At 31.1% G+C, this 13,622-nt stretch overlaps 1 protein-coding gene across 2 annotated transcripts in view; it reads right to left on the minus strand.

Moving 5' to 3' along the window:
- LOC106692388 (uncharacterized) overlaps positions 1–13,622 on the minus strand; it is a 303,170-nt gene that overhangs the window by 235,257 nt on the left and 54,291 nt on the right. The window lies entirely within an intron of this gene.

Below are 13,622 nucleotides of genomic sequence, written 5' to 3' on the forward strand. Positions count from 1 at the left end.
TATGATATTTGCTAAAATAAATTGATTTATAGTTGTTCGGACAATAAGTTTGATTTATGAAAAACTTCATTTCAGAAACCATTGGACGTACAGATGTCTACCAGCGCTCAAATTAAAGCTAGTTAAATTTACTACAAAATAGTTAATTACGTTTATCTTTGTAGGAATAGTAGTTTTTATGATATTTGACAAAATAAACTCACAAAATGTTCATTTCTAGTTGTTCGTATAAAATGTTGGATTTTTGAAAAATATATCTCTAGATCCATAAGACGCACAAATGTCTTCCAACACTCAAAATAAACGAAATTTGACTTTCTATAAAGTAGTTTATGACACTTATCTTCGTAGGGGTAGTAGTTTTTATGATATGCACATATGAATATGAATTTGGTAAATGAACATTTGTCCGTACAACTATAAATCAATTTATTTTAGCAAATTTCATGTAAACTATTACTCTTACGAAGATAAACATCAGTAACTACTTTATAGTCCATCAAACTAACTTTAATTTGAGTGCTAATAGACATCTGTACGTCAAATGGTTTTTGAGATATAAATTCACTAACTACTGATCTTTCAGTACGTCCCATACAACATTTTTTGTTATTTTTTAGATATAGAGCTCCGAATGAAAAATTAATGTTTTGAAACAGCCACCATTTTTTATTTCCCCTACCTATACTTGGCAGACTCATCAATTTTTACTATTAATTATACATAGTTTTCATTAAAGTAATAAAAAATTGGGGTAAGATAACGTGTTTTTTTTCTCCTCCTGGGCTCTTGTACTAACAGTTTATATCCTTATCAAACGTTATAATTATTCGTTTTGACAAGAAAATCTTGTTTGAATTGTGAAAAATAAATATTAAGTTAATTTTAATTAATCGCACCTAACAAGATTTAGGGCCGAATTCACTTAGTAATAGTTTTTTACTTAACCAGGATAAATTTGATTGTTATTCCACTTAATATATTTAAAAACAAAACATATAATTAAATAATTCAAATGTACTTCTTAACTGCATCGGATTATGACTAGCTCTTACGTATATTTTGACGTAATTATTTTTTAATTATTAGATACGAAAAACTAATAATCTACAAATTTAAACTGTTTCTTTTTTTTATTATTAATTGTTATATATATTATTAATTTTTATTATATATGATTAATAGAATTGTAACCTGTCGTTGAAAAAGCGGGGTCCCTTATTTTCCTACTTACTTGAGTGGTAATTTATTAGCTTCAAAAGAATTCTTTTTTTTTTTTTTTAATTTTCCAAAGTTATAAAAGCTCACTGTAGTGAGTTATTCTTTTTTTACTTAGTTATGTGCTCTGTATTAACCAATAAGAAACAAGATGAAATGCACCGGTGGTTTTAATAATTTTTAATATTTTTTTTTACTAAAAAATATTGTTTTTGATATTTATGACCCATTAGACCAATCCAGCTAAAAAAACATATCAAAATTCATAAAAAAAAAAGTAAATAAATACAATAAACTAGAAGTCCCTAAAGTCTATAGAAATTTATATATACTAAAATTTCTGGTAGAAGTTGTCTTTTTTAAAAACTAAAATACAGATAAAAATAATCAAAATAAGTACTGTTTTAGTTTATTCACAGGTTACCAAGAAGAGGGTTAATATTAAAATAAAAAATTTTTGAAATATATTTAATCTTGATGTTACATTGATCTCTGAGTTATGTTACTATTATTATGTTATACATAATATATACACAATAAGGGAGATTTTATTACTACCAAGGACCAGGACAGTTTATAACTTTTTTAACATGATATTACAGCTGACACCCCAACCAATCCTTACACTCCTCACCAAGTATGCCAATGGCACATGTGTGCTGTATCACTACCCTCGAAGAATGGTGTCGAAATTTTTAGATTAAAATAAATCCCATCAAATCATTTTTACCCTTTGTTGTAAACCTATGGACTTCTCAGCAGGATTCTTTTAATAATATTCCCCTTACTCCCTTGCAAAGATGAAACTGCAACCTGCCCGCCGATTTCGACTATTACTGCACTTACTAGACAAACGGTCTAAACTTCCAATCCATTACAAAAGACTGATCTACAAAACAATAATAAGGCTTAACTGGATATACGGAGTTGAGCTTTGGGGCTCCACTAAACCTTCGAATTCCTCTCGTATCCAAAATCCTCAATACTCCTTACTTGCCACAAATGAAATCATACATAAAGACCTTAATGTAACCGATCTAGCCCAAACCAGATATCATTTCCTTCTATTTTAAACTTGCTTCCTCTTCTATCCCTGTCAATCATCTGAGGCGTATGAAAAGAAGATGGCCACGAGACCTGCTAATGTAAAAACTTTATTAGAGTGCTACCAACGGGTAGTTTCTCTACATGCGTGTATCACTCTATTATAAACATACATAAAATTTACTAAATATATTATAATGCACCGTTGTGAATTTCAATAGACTTTTTTCTAATTAACCTTTCGCATCCTAGAAGATTTTCAATTTTGCACCTTTAAGCCTGATTTGTAAAATTCAAAAACATTTTTTTTTTTTTAAATTTTGATGATAGTGGACAAGAGAAGACATGATGTGAACATAAGCGATGTAGGACAAGTATACGCGTGATATAAGTACATACCGTCACTTTTACCGGACACTATGATTTGTGACCGCGACGATTCACGGGTCACGATGGTCGCAGGGACAAGTTGTGGGAACTGTGGGTCATTAGGAGGAACTGATTGTATGTTTGTATTGGGCATCTTGGACACCTCACGTTCCCACCTACCGCCTTCCCAGCTATACTTATCAGCCGATAATTCCTCCATGTTCCGGGTACTTCATATCCCAGGCGCCTCGGCGACTACGGCCTACCTTACAATTTTCTTGGCCCTGTCTCTTTGAATAGCGTGTACATGTAGGCGAATATCTTTTCGAAAGCGTCTTTTCCCTAGACGCCAGGGGTAAATGAGTAAATGAGCCGAGAAACATTCCTTCCTGTGTATCTGTAGATAGTCGAGGGAAATCATCCGTCCTTCTACAAGTAGAATCAATTCATTTAAAAATAAATGTCCATCATGATGACCCACGATGGTACCTACAATCTGGTGTAATGGGCGCATCAAACAACTTAATACCCTACATACGTCATAAAGTTTTTTTGTTTTATTGGTGGACTCATTTTAATGATGTTGCTATTTTTTAAATAAATCAAATGGTATCCATGTTAATTAATTTACAATATTTGAGATATAAACCTAAAAAAATCTGAAGATACGATGGAAAATAAAATAACAAATAATAAACCAATTAATAAGAAATATGGATTCTATTTCAGAAAGAGTTTATCAATATTATGATTATAATGTTGATGAATAATCATTATATTACAGACCAAACAATAAAATTAAAAATTATAGCAATTTGAAGGACAAAATTGATATAAAAAGTAAGTCGGAGATGATACATAAATTGCCTAGCTGTCTTATATAGATGAAACTAAGCAATTGTTAGAGGATAGAATACATCAACACAGAAATGATATAAGAAATAAAGAGAAGGATCCCAATAAAACAGCATTAGTGCAACATGCAACAATAAAACAATACAAATTTCATTTTGATAACACCATAATTTATATATCGGAGAACGTATATTATACAGTAAATTTTAAAACAGATACAAGGAATTTGAATCAACATTGTGCAAAGATTTTAAGTAAAATAAATTTATGAAAAATATGAGTAAAATTCTGTGTTACTATTTACAACTAATTTTAATAAGAACTCAAATAATGGAATAAATAGAAATTTAGACCAAAATACAATTTGAAATAAATTAATTATAAGCCTGACCTGAGTGTATGGAAGATTATAAATAGTTTGTTTATATGATAGCTGATAGTGTTAAGTTGATCTAAAATTAAAATTAATAAAATTGTGACAAAACAGGTACATAGACATAAACTTAGGTAAACTTATTAAGAATTAATATGATTCCCAATTAATGGAATGGACGTTTTTATAGGGCAATGTGACTTGTAATTAATGACCTGAGCAGAACATCCTGCACATTTTTAAAATTTGATATGAACTTGGCCGAATTGGCCGAAACGTTGGACTGTTGATATAATAAGGAGTATTATTATATTATGAAGATATTCCTATTTTCATAATATCCAAAAAGCAATCAAAGGATGTGGAAAATAAAAATGTGGACGAATTGTTTTTTGCTGTTATAAAAATTCGTATCTCTAGTTGCTGAAAACGAATATCAATCAAGAATACAGTAGTTCAATAAAAGATAACGACACTAGTATCCATGTGAATTGGATCGGGTGAGATCGGGCGTTCTCGGGAGTTTCTGATTTTTCAATCTCTCTAAACTCCTATTACTGGTTCTCCTTAAAATTATCTCATAGACCATACTTTTCTACTTATCCACTTGCTTATTAAGCAAAATTGTTAATTATTTCGAGTAAAAAAATTAAATTAATTTCAAAGAAAGATTTTTTTTCATTTTGTATTTAAGCCATTCATAAATAATAATAAAGCCTAGCAGTTTAAGAAGATAATCTTCGATTAAACATAAATATACAGATCTTTATCAAAATAGTTCAGAAATATCAATTTTGAACGAAAAATATGTTTTGCTTCTCAGCCATACACCTCCCCTAAATATGTGATTTCAGTTTGATATTACTTTTAGTTTTTTGAGTTGGGCTGCTTACAGACACACTCACCGTTTAGCGATACTTGGTTATTTGAACTTGAGTGGGAAAACTCGATTTAGAAAAATTTGTATTACCATAACACCTCTCTATATTATATATTTCATTTACAGGTAAGTGAATTTAAGTATGGGGAGATATGACGTAAAATAACATGATAACTAGAGGAATACATGGTTCACCTGTAAAAAAAATTCGTTCAAAAATATTTATGAAAAATAGGTAAAATATGGATTGGAGTAAATTGAAGACCCATTTCTTTCAGTTATCATAAAAATTTTAACCAAACCTCAATATTTTTCGGAGCCGTTTATCCCTTAAATATTTTATGCGACGCAGCCAGAAAATTTTTTTATAAGATAAAATAATTAGAAATATGACATGGTTGTAGAATATTATATCGAGTCCCTCGGGCGTGGGCACTCAATCAGTTAGGAGAGAAGCTAGATTTATAAGAAGAGGGCTACTAGCTTATTATAGGCCAGCTATTGATCAATGTGACAATAGGGGGATCTTGTCCCAGGGGATCTAGGGGAGGTAAAAGGGGGGGGGGTAACCCCGTATCTGCTTCCTTTTCTAGTCTTCTTTCTTGTATCATAGCCTCACTCTAGTTACCGACAATACGAAGGAATGATTAAATTTTACATATAATATAATATTAGAATATACTATATACAAAATTTTAGTGATCACCGTGTAATATTTTATTTTTTAGAAGGTAATAAAAATTAGATATTATTGTATATGGTTCTAGTTTAGAATAAATAGCCAATTGAATCATGAATTACAAATGGAATCGATAGAGGATTACATCGAGAAACGGTTCATGTTCAAGTTCCACTCCCATTTACCGATTGTTAAATAAGCAATGACCTAAAACTTGGGAAACCCAACCTAAACCCGAAGACTGAAGCCAGGCTGCAGCAGAATATTCTGGTATAAATTCTATCATTCACTCTACTTCCATTTTATTTTTTTCTCTCTTCGTTTTTTTTCAACTTGTTTTTTTACTCATTAAAGGGCAATTGTTTGTTTTGTTAGGTCTATGAATGTCGTTATTAATTTTTATTTTCTCTTTTATTAAGGAGTATTATTTTTTTAATTTATTTTATCTTATTTTTTTTAAATTACAACGTTACATATAGTTACTACTTTCGTAGGAGACTATCCCCCCCCCCGTAATCAATTGTAAAAAAACAAATGTAAGTTATATTAACTATGTAAGTGCCATCTGGTATTAAATAAATAAACCAAAAAAATAAAGGTGTAGGAGCATAGACGAAATAATTCAATGCAGTTCAGAGCAAAACGTTGATTATAAAAACGAACACTGTTTTTGAAGATGCACAAAATTGAAGTAAAAATAAAAATGCTGGGATAAAGGACTTGAAGTTTATTTTTATTACTTTTATTGCTTACACTATATTGAAAAAAAAATAATACAATCTGAATACATGTAAATTACAGTTAAACAATAAAATGAACAATTGTATAATTTGTAAGGGGGGGTGTGTCCGCCTTTAGACAAAATTATGAACAAATTTAATTAATAATGTTAGCCTTTCCTGTTTTATTATTTTTTTTTTTTTCTTAATGAAAATAGTAATAACTTCAAAACGAGCCGACCGATCTAAAGAAACCTTAAGAATGATAAAACGAAATTGTTATAAACATTAAACTTTGTATGATATGTTGAATTAGCTTAAAGAAAATTTAAGCTAAACTATACAACAAATTTGTGGATACTAAAAATATGTTATGTAGGATATGAAGATTAAATATGAGTTGGTAATGTTTGAAATATTACTTTACAATGTAGATTGCTGACGTTAGAAGGGTAGAATTTTTAACTTGAAATGATTGATGCAGATCGATTCTAGCAAATATAACAAATATAGAAAAAATAAATATTTAAATTTGTTAAAACGGCAATAAAGTTTCCAGAATTTTGTTTTTAAACTTAATTATAACTTTTATGAAGTGCATTCTTTCAAGACAACGACACATACTAATGCAAGATTTTTATTACTCAGTTCCTATAAGGAAGTCAAGAGTATTCATAAATAAACGGCTTATATAACCCAAAAATTATTTTCCAAATCGAATTGGAAGTGTCCAAAATATTTTATTCAAAGATATATTTTACCTTTAGTAATTTAAACGATTTGAGTTATCGAGAGCAAATGTGGTGTAAGACGTTCCGTTCACATGACAATTATTTTTCATTAAAAATAAATATATAATCTTACCACTTCTTCTGGGACTGATTTTAATGTTTAATTAAAATTAATTGTATCCATTAAGTCTCAAACGCTATTTATTAATCCGGCAGAGGTGCTCTACGTTGTTCCAGTGGTACCCCGTGAGCATTTATCTCATGGTAGATAATTTGCCTTTATATATATATATAATTGGATATGATGATGACAAAAATATTTAAGATTACTTTCAATGTAATTTGAGGGCCGCCCATAGCTCAGTGGTTAAGACACAGTCTAAATTACCAATTTGATGTCTATTGGTGGTGCCGGTTCGAATCCAGCCTGGGACGTTGACTTTTTTTATTGAGTGGCGGTCCCACAAAATGAAGAACTTTGACCCCCAACCATGGTTAGGCAGTATAGGACTCCAATAGTCTTGACAAAAAATAAAAAAATAAAAAAAAAAATAAAAAAAATAAAAAATTGCAATTTGAAATTGTAGCTCTTCCATCAGGGGCTGAAGAATCCATTGTAAATTATCTCAGATCTTCTTGCCTCGGCCCATGATTTAAAAAATAGAAATGCAGGAGGTGTTTTGTATTTTTATTTATTTAATACCAGATCGGCCTGGTGAGCTTTACATGGTTAATGTAACAGGTACATTTTTTTTTTTAGCTATTGATTATTGAGGGGTATAGTCACATAGAAAAAAATACCACTGACAATAAATAAAACATAAAAAATAAGATAAAACAAATAGATTAAAATAATAAGGGATAAAAGTAAAGTTAATAACAAAAAACATTGATATTTATGAAATTTAAGAAAAAGATGAAGAGAAAAAAAAAGAAGAAGAAATTAAAATATAATAAAATTTTACAGTGACAATAACTCAACTGATAAACATAGAATTTATAACAGGGAGAAGTTCAGGTGAGCAAAATGCTCAAATTTAAAAAAAAAAAAAAAAAAAAAAAAAAGAAATTACGTTAGAGCAAAATTTTTACCTGCCAGAGCAAAACTGAGTTGAGTATAGGTGGCGAGGTAAAAGAGGGAGTAACTTAAACAAGCGACAATAACAACATCAATAGGTTAATGGAAGATAGACGAAAGTATGAACAAAACAGACGAAATACTATGAAAACATAGATGTTTATTTCCCAATATGAACCAAATGCTCCAGGATATACCTCGCCCGAATTAATATTTTAAATGTACAAAGTTTTGACCAACCCAGTTTTACGCCGAGTTGAAGTGGTTCCATCCATCCATCCGATGCCAGTATTTCCCAGCCTCCTTTCTATTCCAAGTAATTAGTATTAAACGCCTCTCCTATATCGTAGAAAACCTGCAATTCACATTCTCAGTCCAATCCCGTACTACCAGGTCCCGTTTATCTGACATCTACCCTTCATCTCACCGAACTCCATTCACTCCAACGTACATGTAACAACCCTTTCTTCGTTTAAAACCCTTCTATTTAACTACCCTTTACTTCACCAATTTAATCCGATATAATAATTGTACAGATATTTTATAGCTACCTTTCTGTTTTGTTTTTTATGTATTTCTTCAATTAGTTTTTTTTTTTCTTCTTCTCTGTATTTAGAATTATTTATATGCAGTTTTAATTAAGTTATAATGAAGTTTGGCCTCAAAGTTTTTTGGCCATTATATTTTATTGTAAAATTAAAACTACCTTTGTAATTGTTCTAAAGAGACCTAGTTCCAGAATAATATACTATTTTTCATTTCATTTAATTGAATAGTTTTAACATAGAAACCTTAGCAAAATTTTAAGAGAGCTTTTTTTAAAGTTTAAATTTCTGAAAACTCTAGCTTTGATTTACATAACTTTTTCACTCAACGGTTCATTTGTCATCTGTTCATTTTAAATTTTAAAAAAGTTTCGGATAAGAAGGATTGTACTTAATGTATCTTTGTTCCTCAAGGTAGTATCCTTGGTCCCATCCTCTACACCATCTATACAGCTGACATTACAATCAATCCTAACACTATCCTTACCGCGTATGCCGATGACACATGTGTGCTCGCTGTTAATATTAACCCATTAATTGTATTCCAAAATCTCCAATCCTATATCACACCCCTCGAAAATTGGTGTCGTAATTGGAGGATTAAGATAAATTCCAACAAATCCCATCAAATCACCTTTAACCTTCGTCGTAAATCTACTGACTGCCCTACAGTTTCATATAATGATGTTACTCTAATACTGTCGAACAGATCCGCTACCTTGGACTACATTTGGACAAGCGATTAACCTGGAATCCTCACACCAGACTGAAATGACAGGAAACTGCACGTCGATTTCGACTATTACAGCACTTACTAGACAAACGGTCTAAACTTCCAACACATTACAAAAGACTGATCTACATGACTGTAATAAGGCCAATCTGAACATATGGAGTTGAGCTTTGGGGCTCCACTAAACCTTTGAATTCCTCTCGTATTCAATCCTTACTATCCAAAATCCTTCGTAAAATCCTCAATGCTCCTTACTTTGTAAAAACCTTAATGTTCCCTAAGTAACCGATCTAGCCCGAACCAGATATCACTCCTTCCATTATAAACTCTCAAACCCCCTACTTTCTAATCTTGCATCCTCTTCCATTCCTGGCAACCCTCCGAGGTGCCTGAAAAAGAGATGGTATTCCATCACATGGCCACGAGACCAGCTAATGTTAAATTTCATTAGAGTGCTAACAATGGGTAGTTTCTCTACACGCCTGTAACACTCCAATTTAACTTAGATTAGATTTACTAAATGTATTATAAAGTACAGTTGTAAATAGCAATAAATAAATATTAAAAAAAAAAAATGTATCTTTGACACCTAGTATGGTGATGGAAGGTTAAGGACGTTCGAAAGTGGCGAAAATAAGGGTCCAATAGCGAAGGAGTAGCAGGCGGAAGCATTGTGACCCAAGGCTGGCCCTAAACATGATTATTAATGGAAATGATAAAGGATCCCTATAAATGTTTGAAGGGGCTCCCCACGGGAGGAATGAGGGGGTGCAAAAGGGAGATATAGGAGGCAGTTGGGGGGGTCGCAAGGGGCCACACCTCACGCTGCGGTCACGCTTATTATCGTCAATGTTTCAAACGTTCCTTGGCCCAATCCTGCTAAAGGTCCATAAAGTCCCTAACCATCGGTTACCGTGATAGCTGACTCACAGTGTCAATATTTTAACATCCCCTTCCTCTATATGTCACACATATTCACATTTATCACTCCTTTATATAGCTCACAACGATCTTCCTCAGGGAGCCTCTATTGTGAATGTCTCTCACCTATCACAGCACTCTTCTTGTCGCTATTCGATAACTTATCGTCCTTACGACACTAGACCCGTTCGAATCGATGATATTGTCGCGGGTGAAGGATTATTATTTCAATACCAGATCGGCCTTGTGTGGGCCTTACAAGGTTGATATAAAAATGTCTTCTAATGAGTAAAAAAAAAAAAAGTTAATTTGAAAAAAAAACGAAGAGAGAAAAAAATAATAAATAAAATATAAGTAGAGTGAATAATAGAATTAATAAATATAAAGTTTATAACAGAATGTACTGCTGCAGCCTGGGTTTCAGTCTTCGGGTTGAGGTTGGGTTTTTCAAGTTTTTGGTCACTGTTTCATTAACCGGCAGTAAATGGGAATGGAATTTCATGAACTGTTTTTTGATGTAATCCTCTATTGTCTCTATTAGTAATTCCCGAAGCAATTGGCTCTTTCTTAAAAACCAAAGAGCATCCACTACAATTTTTAGGACTTTATTTTAAAAATATTCAGTTTTTATTTTCCTTTTCGTAATGGCTGCCACTCCCTAGGCTTCACAACCGTACATCAGCAGTGGCCTGAGATCGTTTTAAAAATAAGGACAGTTGTTTCTGGTTTTAATTTGGATTTTCAATTCAGAATAGGATATAGCATTGCTAACCTTGCGTAGGTTTGAGTTAGTTTGATGTTGATATGGTGATTCCAGGGAAGGCGGCGATCTAGGTGAATTCTCAGGTATCTTACTGTTTCACTGGCAGGGTTGGGTGGAGTATAATAGACAAAATAGAAACTACCTATGGGAGCAAGATATTTAAACATTATGTAATTTTTTAAAATTTACATCGCAATTAGGACTATTTAGTGAATAGACTCAACATAATTATTTAGTTATTAACGCATCAAGAGTAAGGAGCTGCCGCCATCTATGGGTCCGATAGTGAAAAAAGGCAGGTATCTAACCCCAATTTTTGATTAATTTAATGAAAATTGTGTATAATTACAAGTTAAAATTGATGAGTCTGCCAAGTATAGTTAAAGGGAATAAAAAATTCCCTGTTTCGTAAAAAACGTAAAAAAAAAATCTTTCACAGTTCCATATCGTTAATACTACTTTCAACTACAGAAAACCTGCAAGACCATAATTTAAAGTAGAATAAATTTACTAAAATATGAGCCCTAACAGAGCTATTTACGTTCCCTATATACAGTTTTTTAAAAAGCAAGCTGTAAACATTTAAAAAAAATTTTACTAAAAAATCAGTAACTAGTGAATTTATTTTAGGAAATCTATATCATGAGACGTACAGATGTCTATTAGCACTTAATGTAAAGCTAATTTAATGTCTTACTCAGGAGTAGTAGCTTTCATGACATCTGATAAAATAAATTGTTTCCTAGTTGTTCGGACAAAATTTCATTTTAAAAATTTATATTCATATTTATTTTTATTTATTTATTTATCACCCTACCCTGCCTATTAGGCAATACGGTATTTTTTAAACAATTTTCCAATTGTTGATTCAATTGAATCCAATGGGCCCTGAGATATAGTTTTTCAAAAATCCAAATTTTTGTCAATACAATTTGAAATCCACATTTTGTGAATTTATTTTGGCAAATATCATGAAAACTACTACTCCTACGAAGATAAACGTAAAATTCTACTTTATAGCATATTAAACTAGCTTTAAGAGTGGTAATGGACATTTTTACTTATCTTGATTCCTTAGATAAAGATTTCTCAAAATAAATTCATTATCTACTGATTTTTGTTCCTTATAACCTGGTTATATTTATTAATAACTTATTAGTATGTTGTTTCCAGTCTACTAACCCGTATACTTCCTTATATTGTTGTTATTATTTCTTTCTATATACTTTATAAACATAACAGTTGTTTTGAAATGTTTTTATTTTAATGTTTAATTTTAATCTTGTTCTTTCATTTAGCCCTGACGAAGCTCTGCAAAGTGGAGTGAAACGTTGGTTATCAATAAATAGTTTTCTTTTACTATCTTGATACCTTAATTGACCGCCACCCAGACTATCTTCCTATAATCTACTTACATATAATTAAAAAATCAGTGAAACTTTTCACCAGGCACCTCTCTACTACAGAAAACCCTTATAAAGGCAAATTTATTTAGCTCTCGACCTAAAATACAAATTTTACGCATATGAAACCTTTCACTCTGGAAAAAGTATACCTTACGTATTTTAGGTGCTTAGATATTATTAATAAACATCATTAATTCTTATGACAAATTACTGCTAAAATATTCGTTCTTTTGAAACCATATCATATCTCTTATCAAAATAAATAAAAACGAAAAAACGACAGTTCTTTTATTAATGCATATACATAATTAGTTAAATCATTCAAGAATTTCCCATGTTTAGTTGAGGAGCATAGGAGCTACATAAAAAAATCTTTATGCCATTAGGAAAAAAACAATGTTCCAGAAATGTTTCGAAGGGATTTTTAAAAATGATAAAAAATATACATCAAAACAACATTTCAGTCAAAATATGAGTTAAATATTTTGTTCATCCCTGGATGACCCTTAATATTGAAGGAATAATCAGTATTTGGCTTGTTTAAAAATTATAAACAATGAATATTTATGATGAATGAGCTTTTTTTTTCTTTTTTTTTTTACCGGCTCCCAGACTGATAGTTTAAAGATCTTGTCCTGTAATATGCGTAGTACAAGAATCATCGATCGTTCTCCCTTGTGGAACCCCTTCTTTTAATTGTTCTTCGTAGCCAATATACGTCAATTATTTTTTTTTCAATGTTTATAAGCAAGGAAAAGGAATAAAAAAGAAACAAAGATATCCTTCATAAATAAGATGTGTTCAAAATATAAGGTAACGACGGTACTAATTGGAAGCAATGTCCTGAGGAGCGCAATTAAAGGAGATTATTCAACACGCAGCCTTAAATCATAGCATTCGATCCTGAGATAACTTCATCCTGTCTCATCCGCGGTATTGCTTTATCCGATCTTAATTAGTAATAAGGCTCCTGAAGGCTAATGAGTAAAAAAAGGAATAAAACAAAAAATATAACCGGAGATCAAAAAGATTTCATCTTGAAATTCGGAAGTACTAAATTCAACATGTTATCCCGAATTTACAAGACAAAAAAAAAATGATGAGAATTATAGATGCACTTGCATGCCCTTTAATTGGCGGACATTTTTTAATTCATGATGCACCGTGTTTCCTTTTTAAACATTCGTCTCATCTAATTGGAGCCTTTGGTCATTAAAAGTTTCTTAATTATCTATACATTGACAATTACTGATTCCTATTATAAACACAAAGTAATTTGTGATTAAAACCATGAGAAATATGTGTATA

Source organism: Halyomorpha halys, unplaced genomic scaffold, assembly GCF_000696795.3.
Source record: "Halyomorpha halys isolate HHAL.00 unplaced genomic scaffold, Hhal_1.1 Scaffold54.1, whole genome shotgun sequence".
In the NCBI taxonomy this organism is placed as follows: Eukaryota; Metazoa; Arthropoda; class Insecta; order Hemiptera; family Pentatomidae; genus Halyomorpha; species Halyomorpha halys.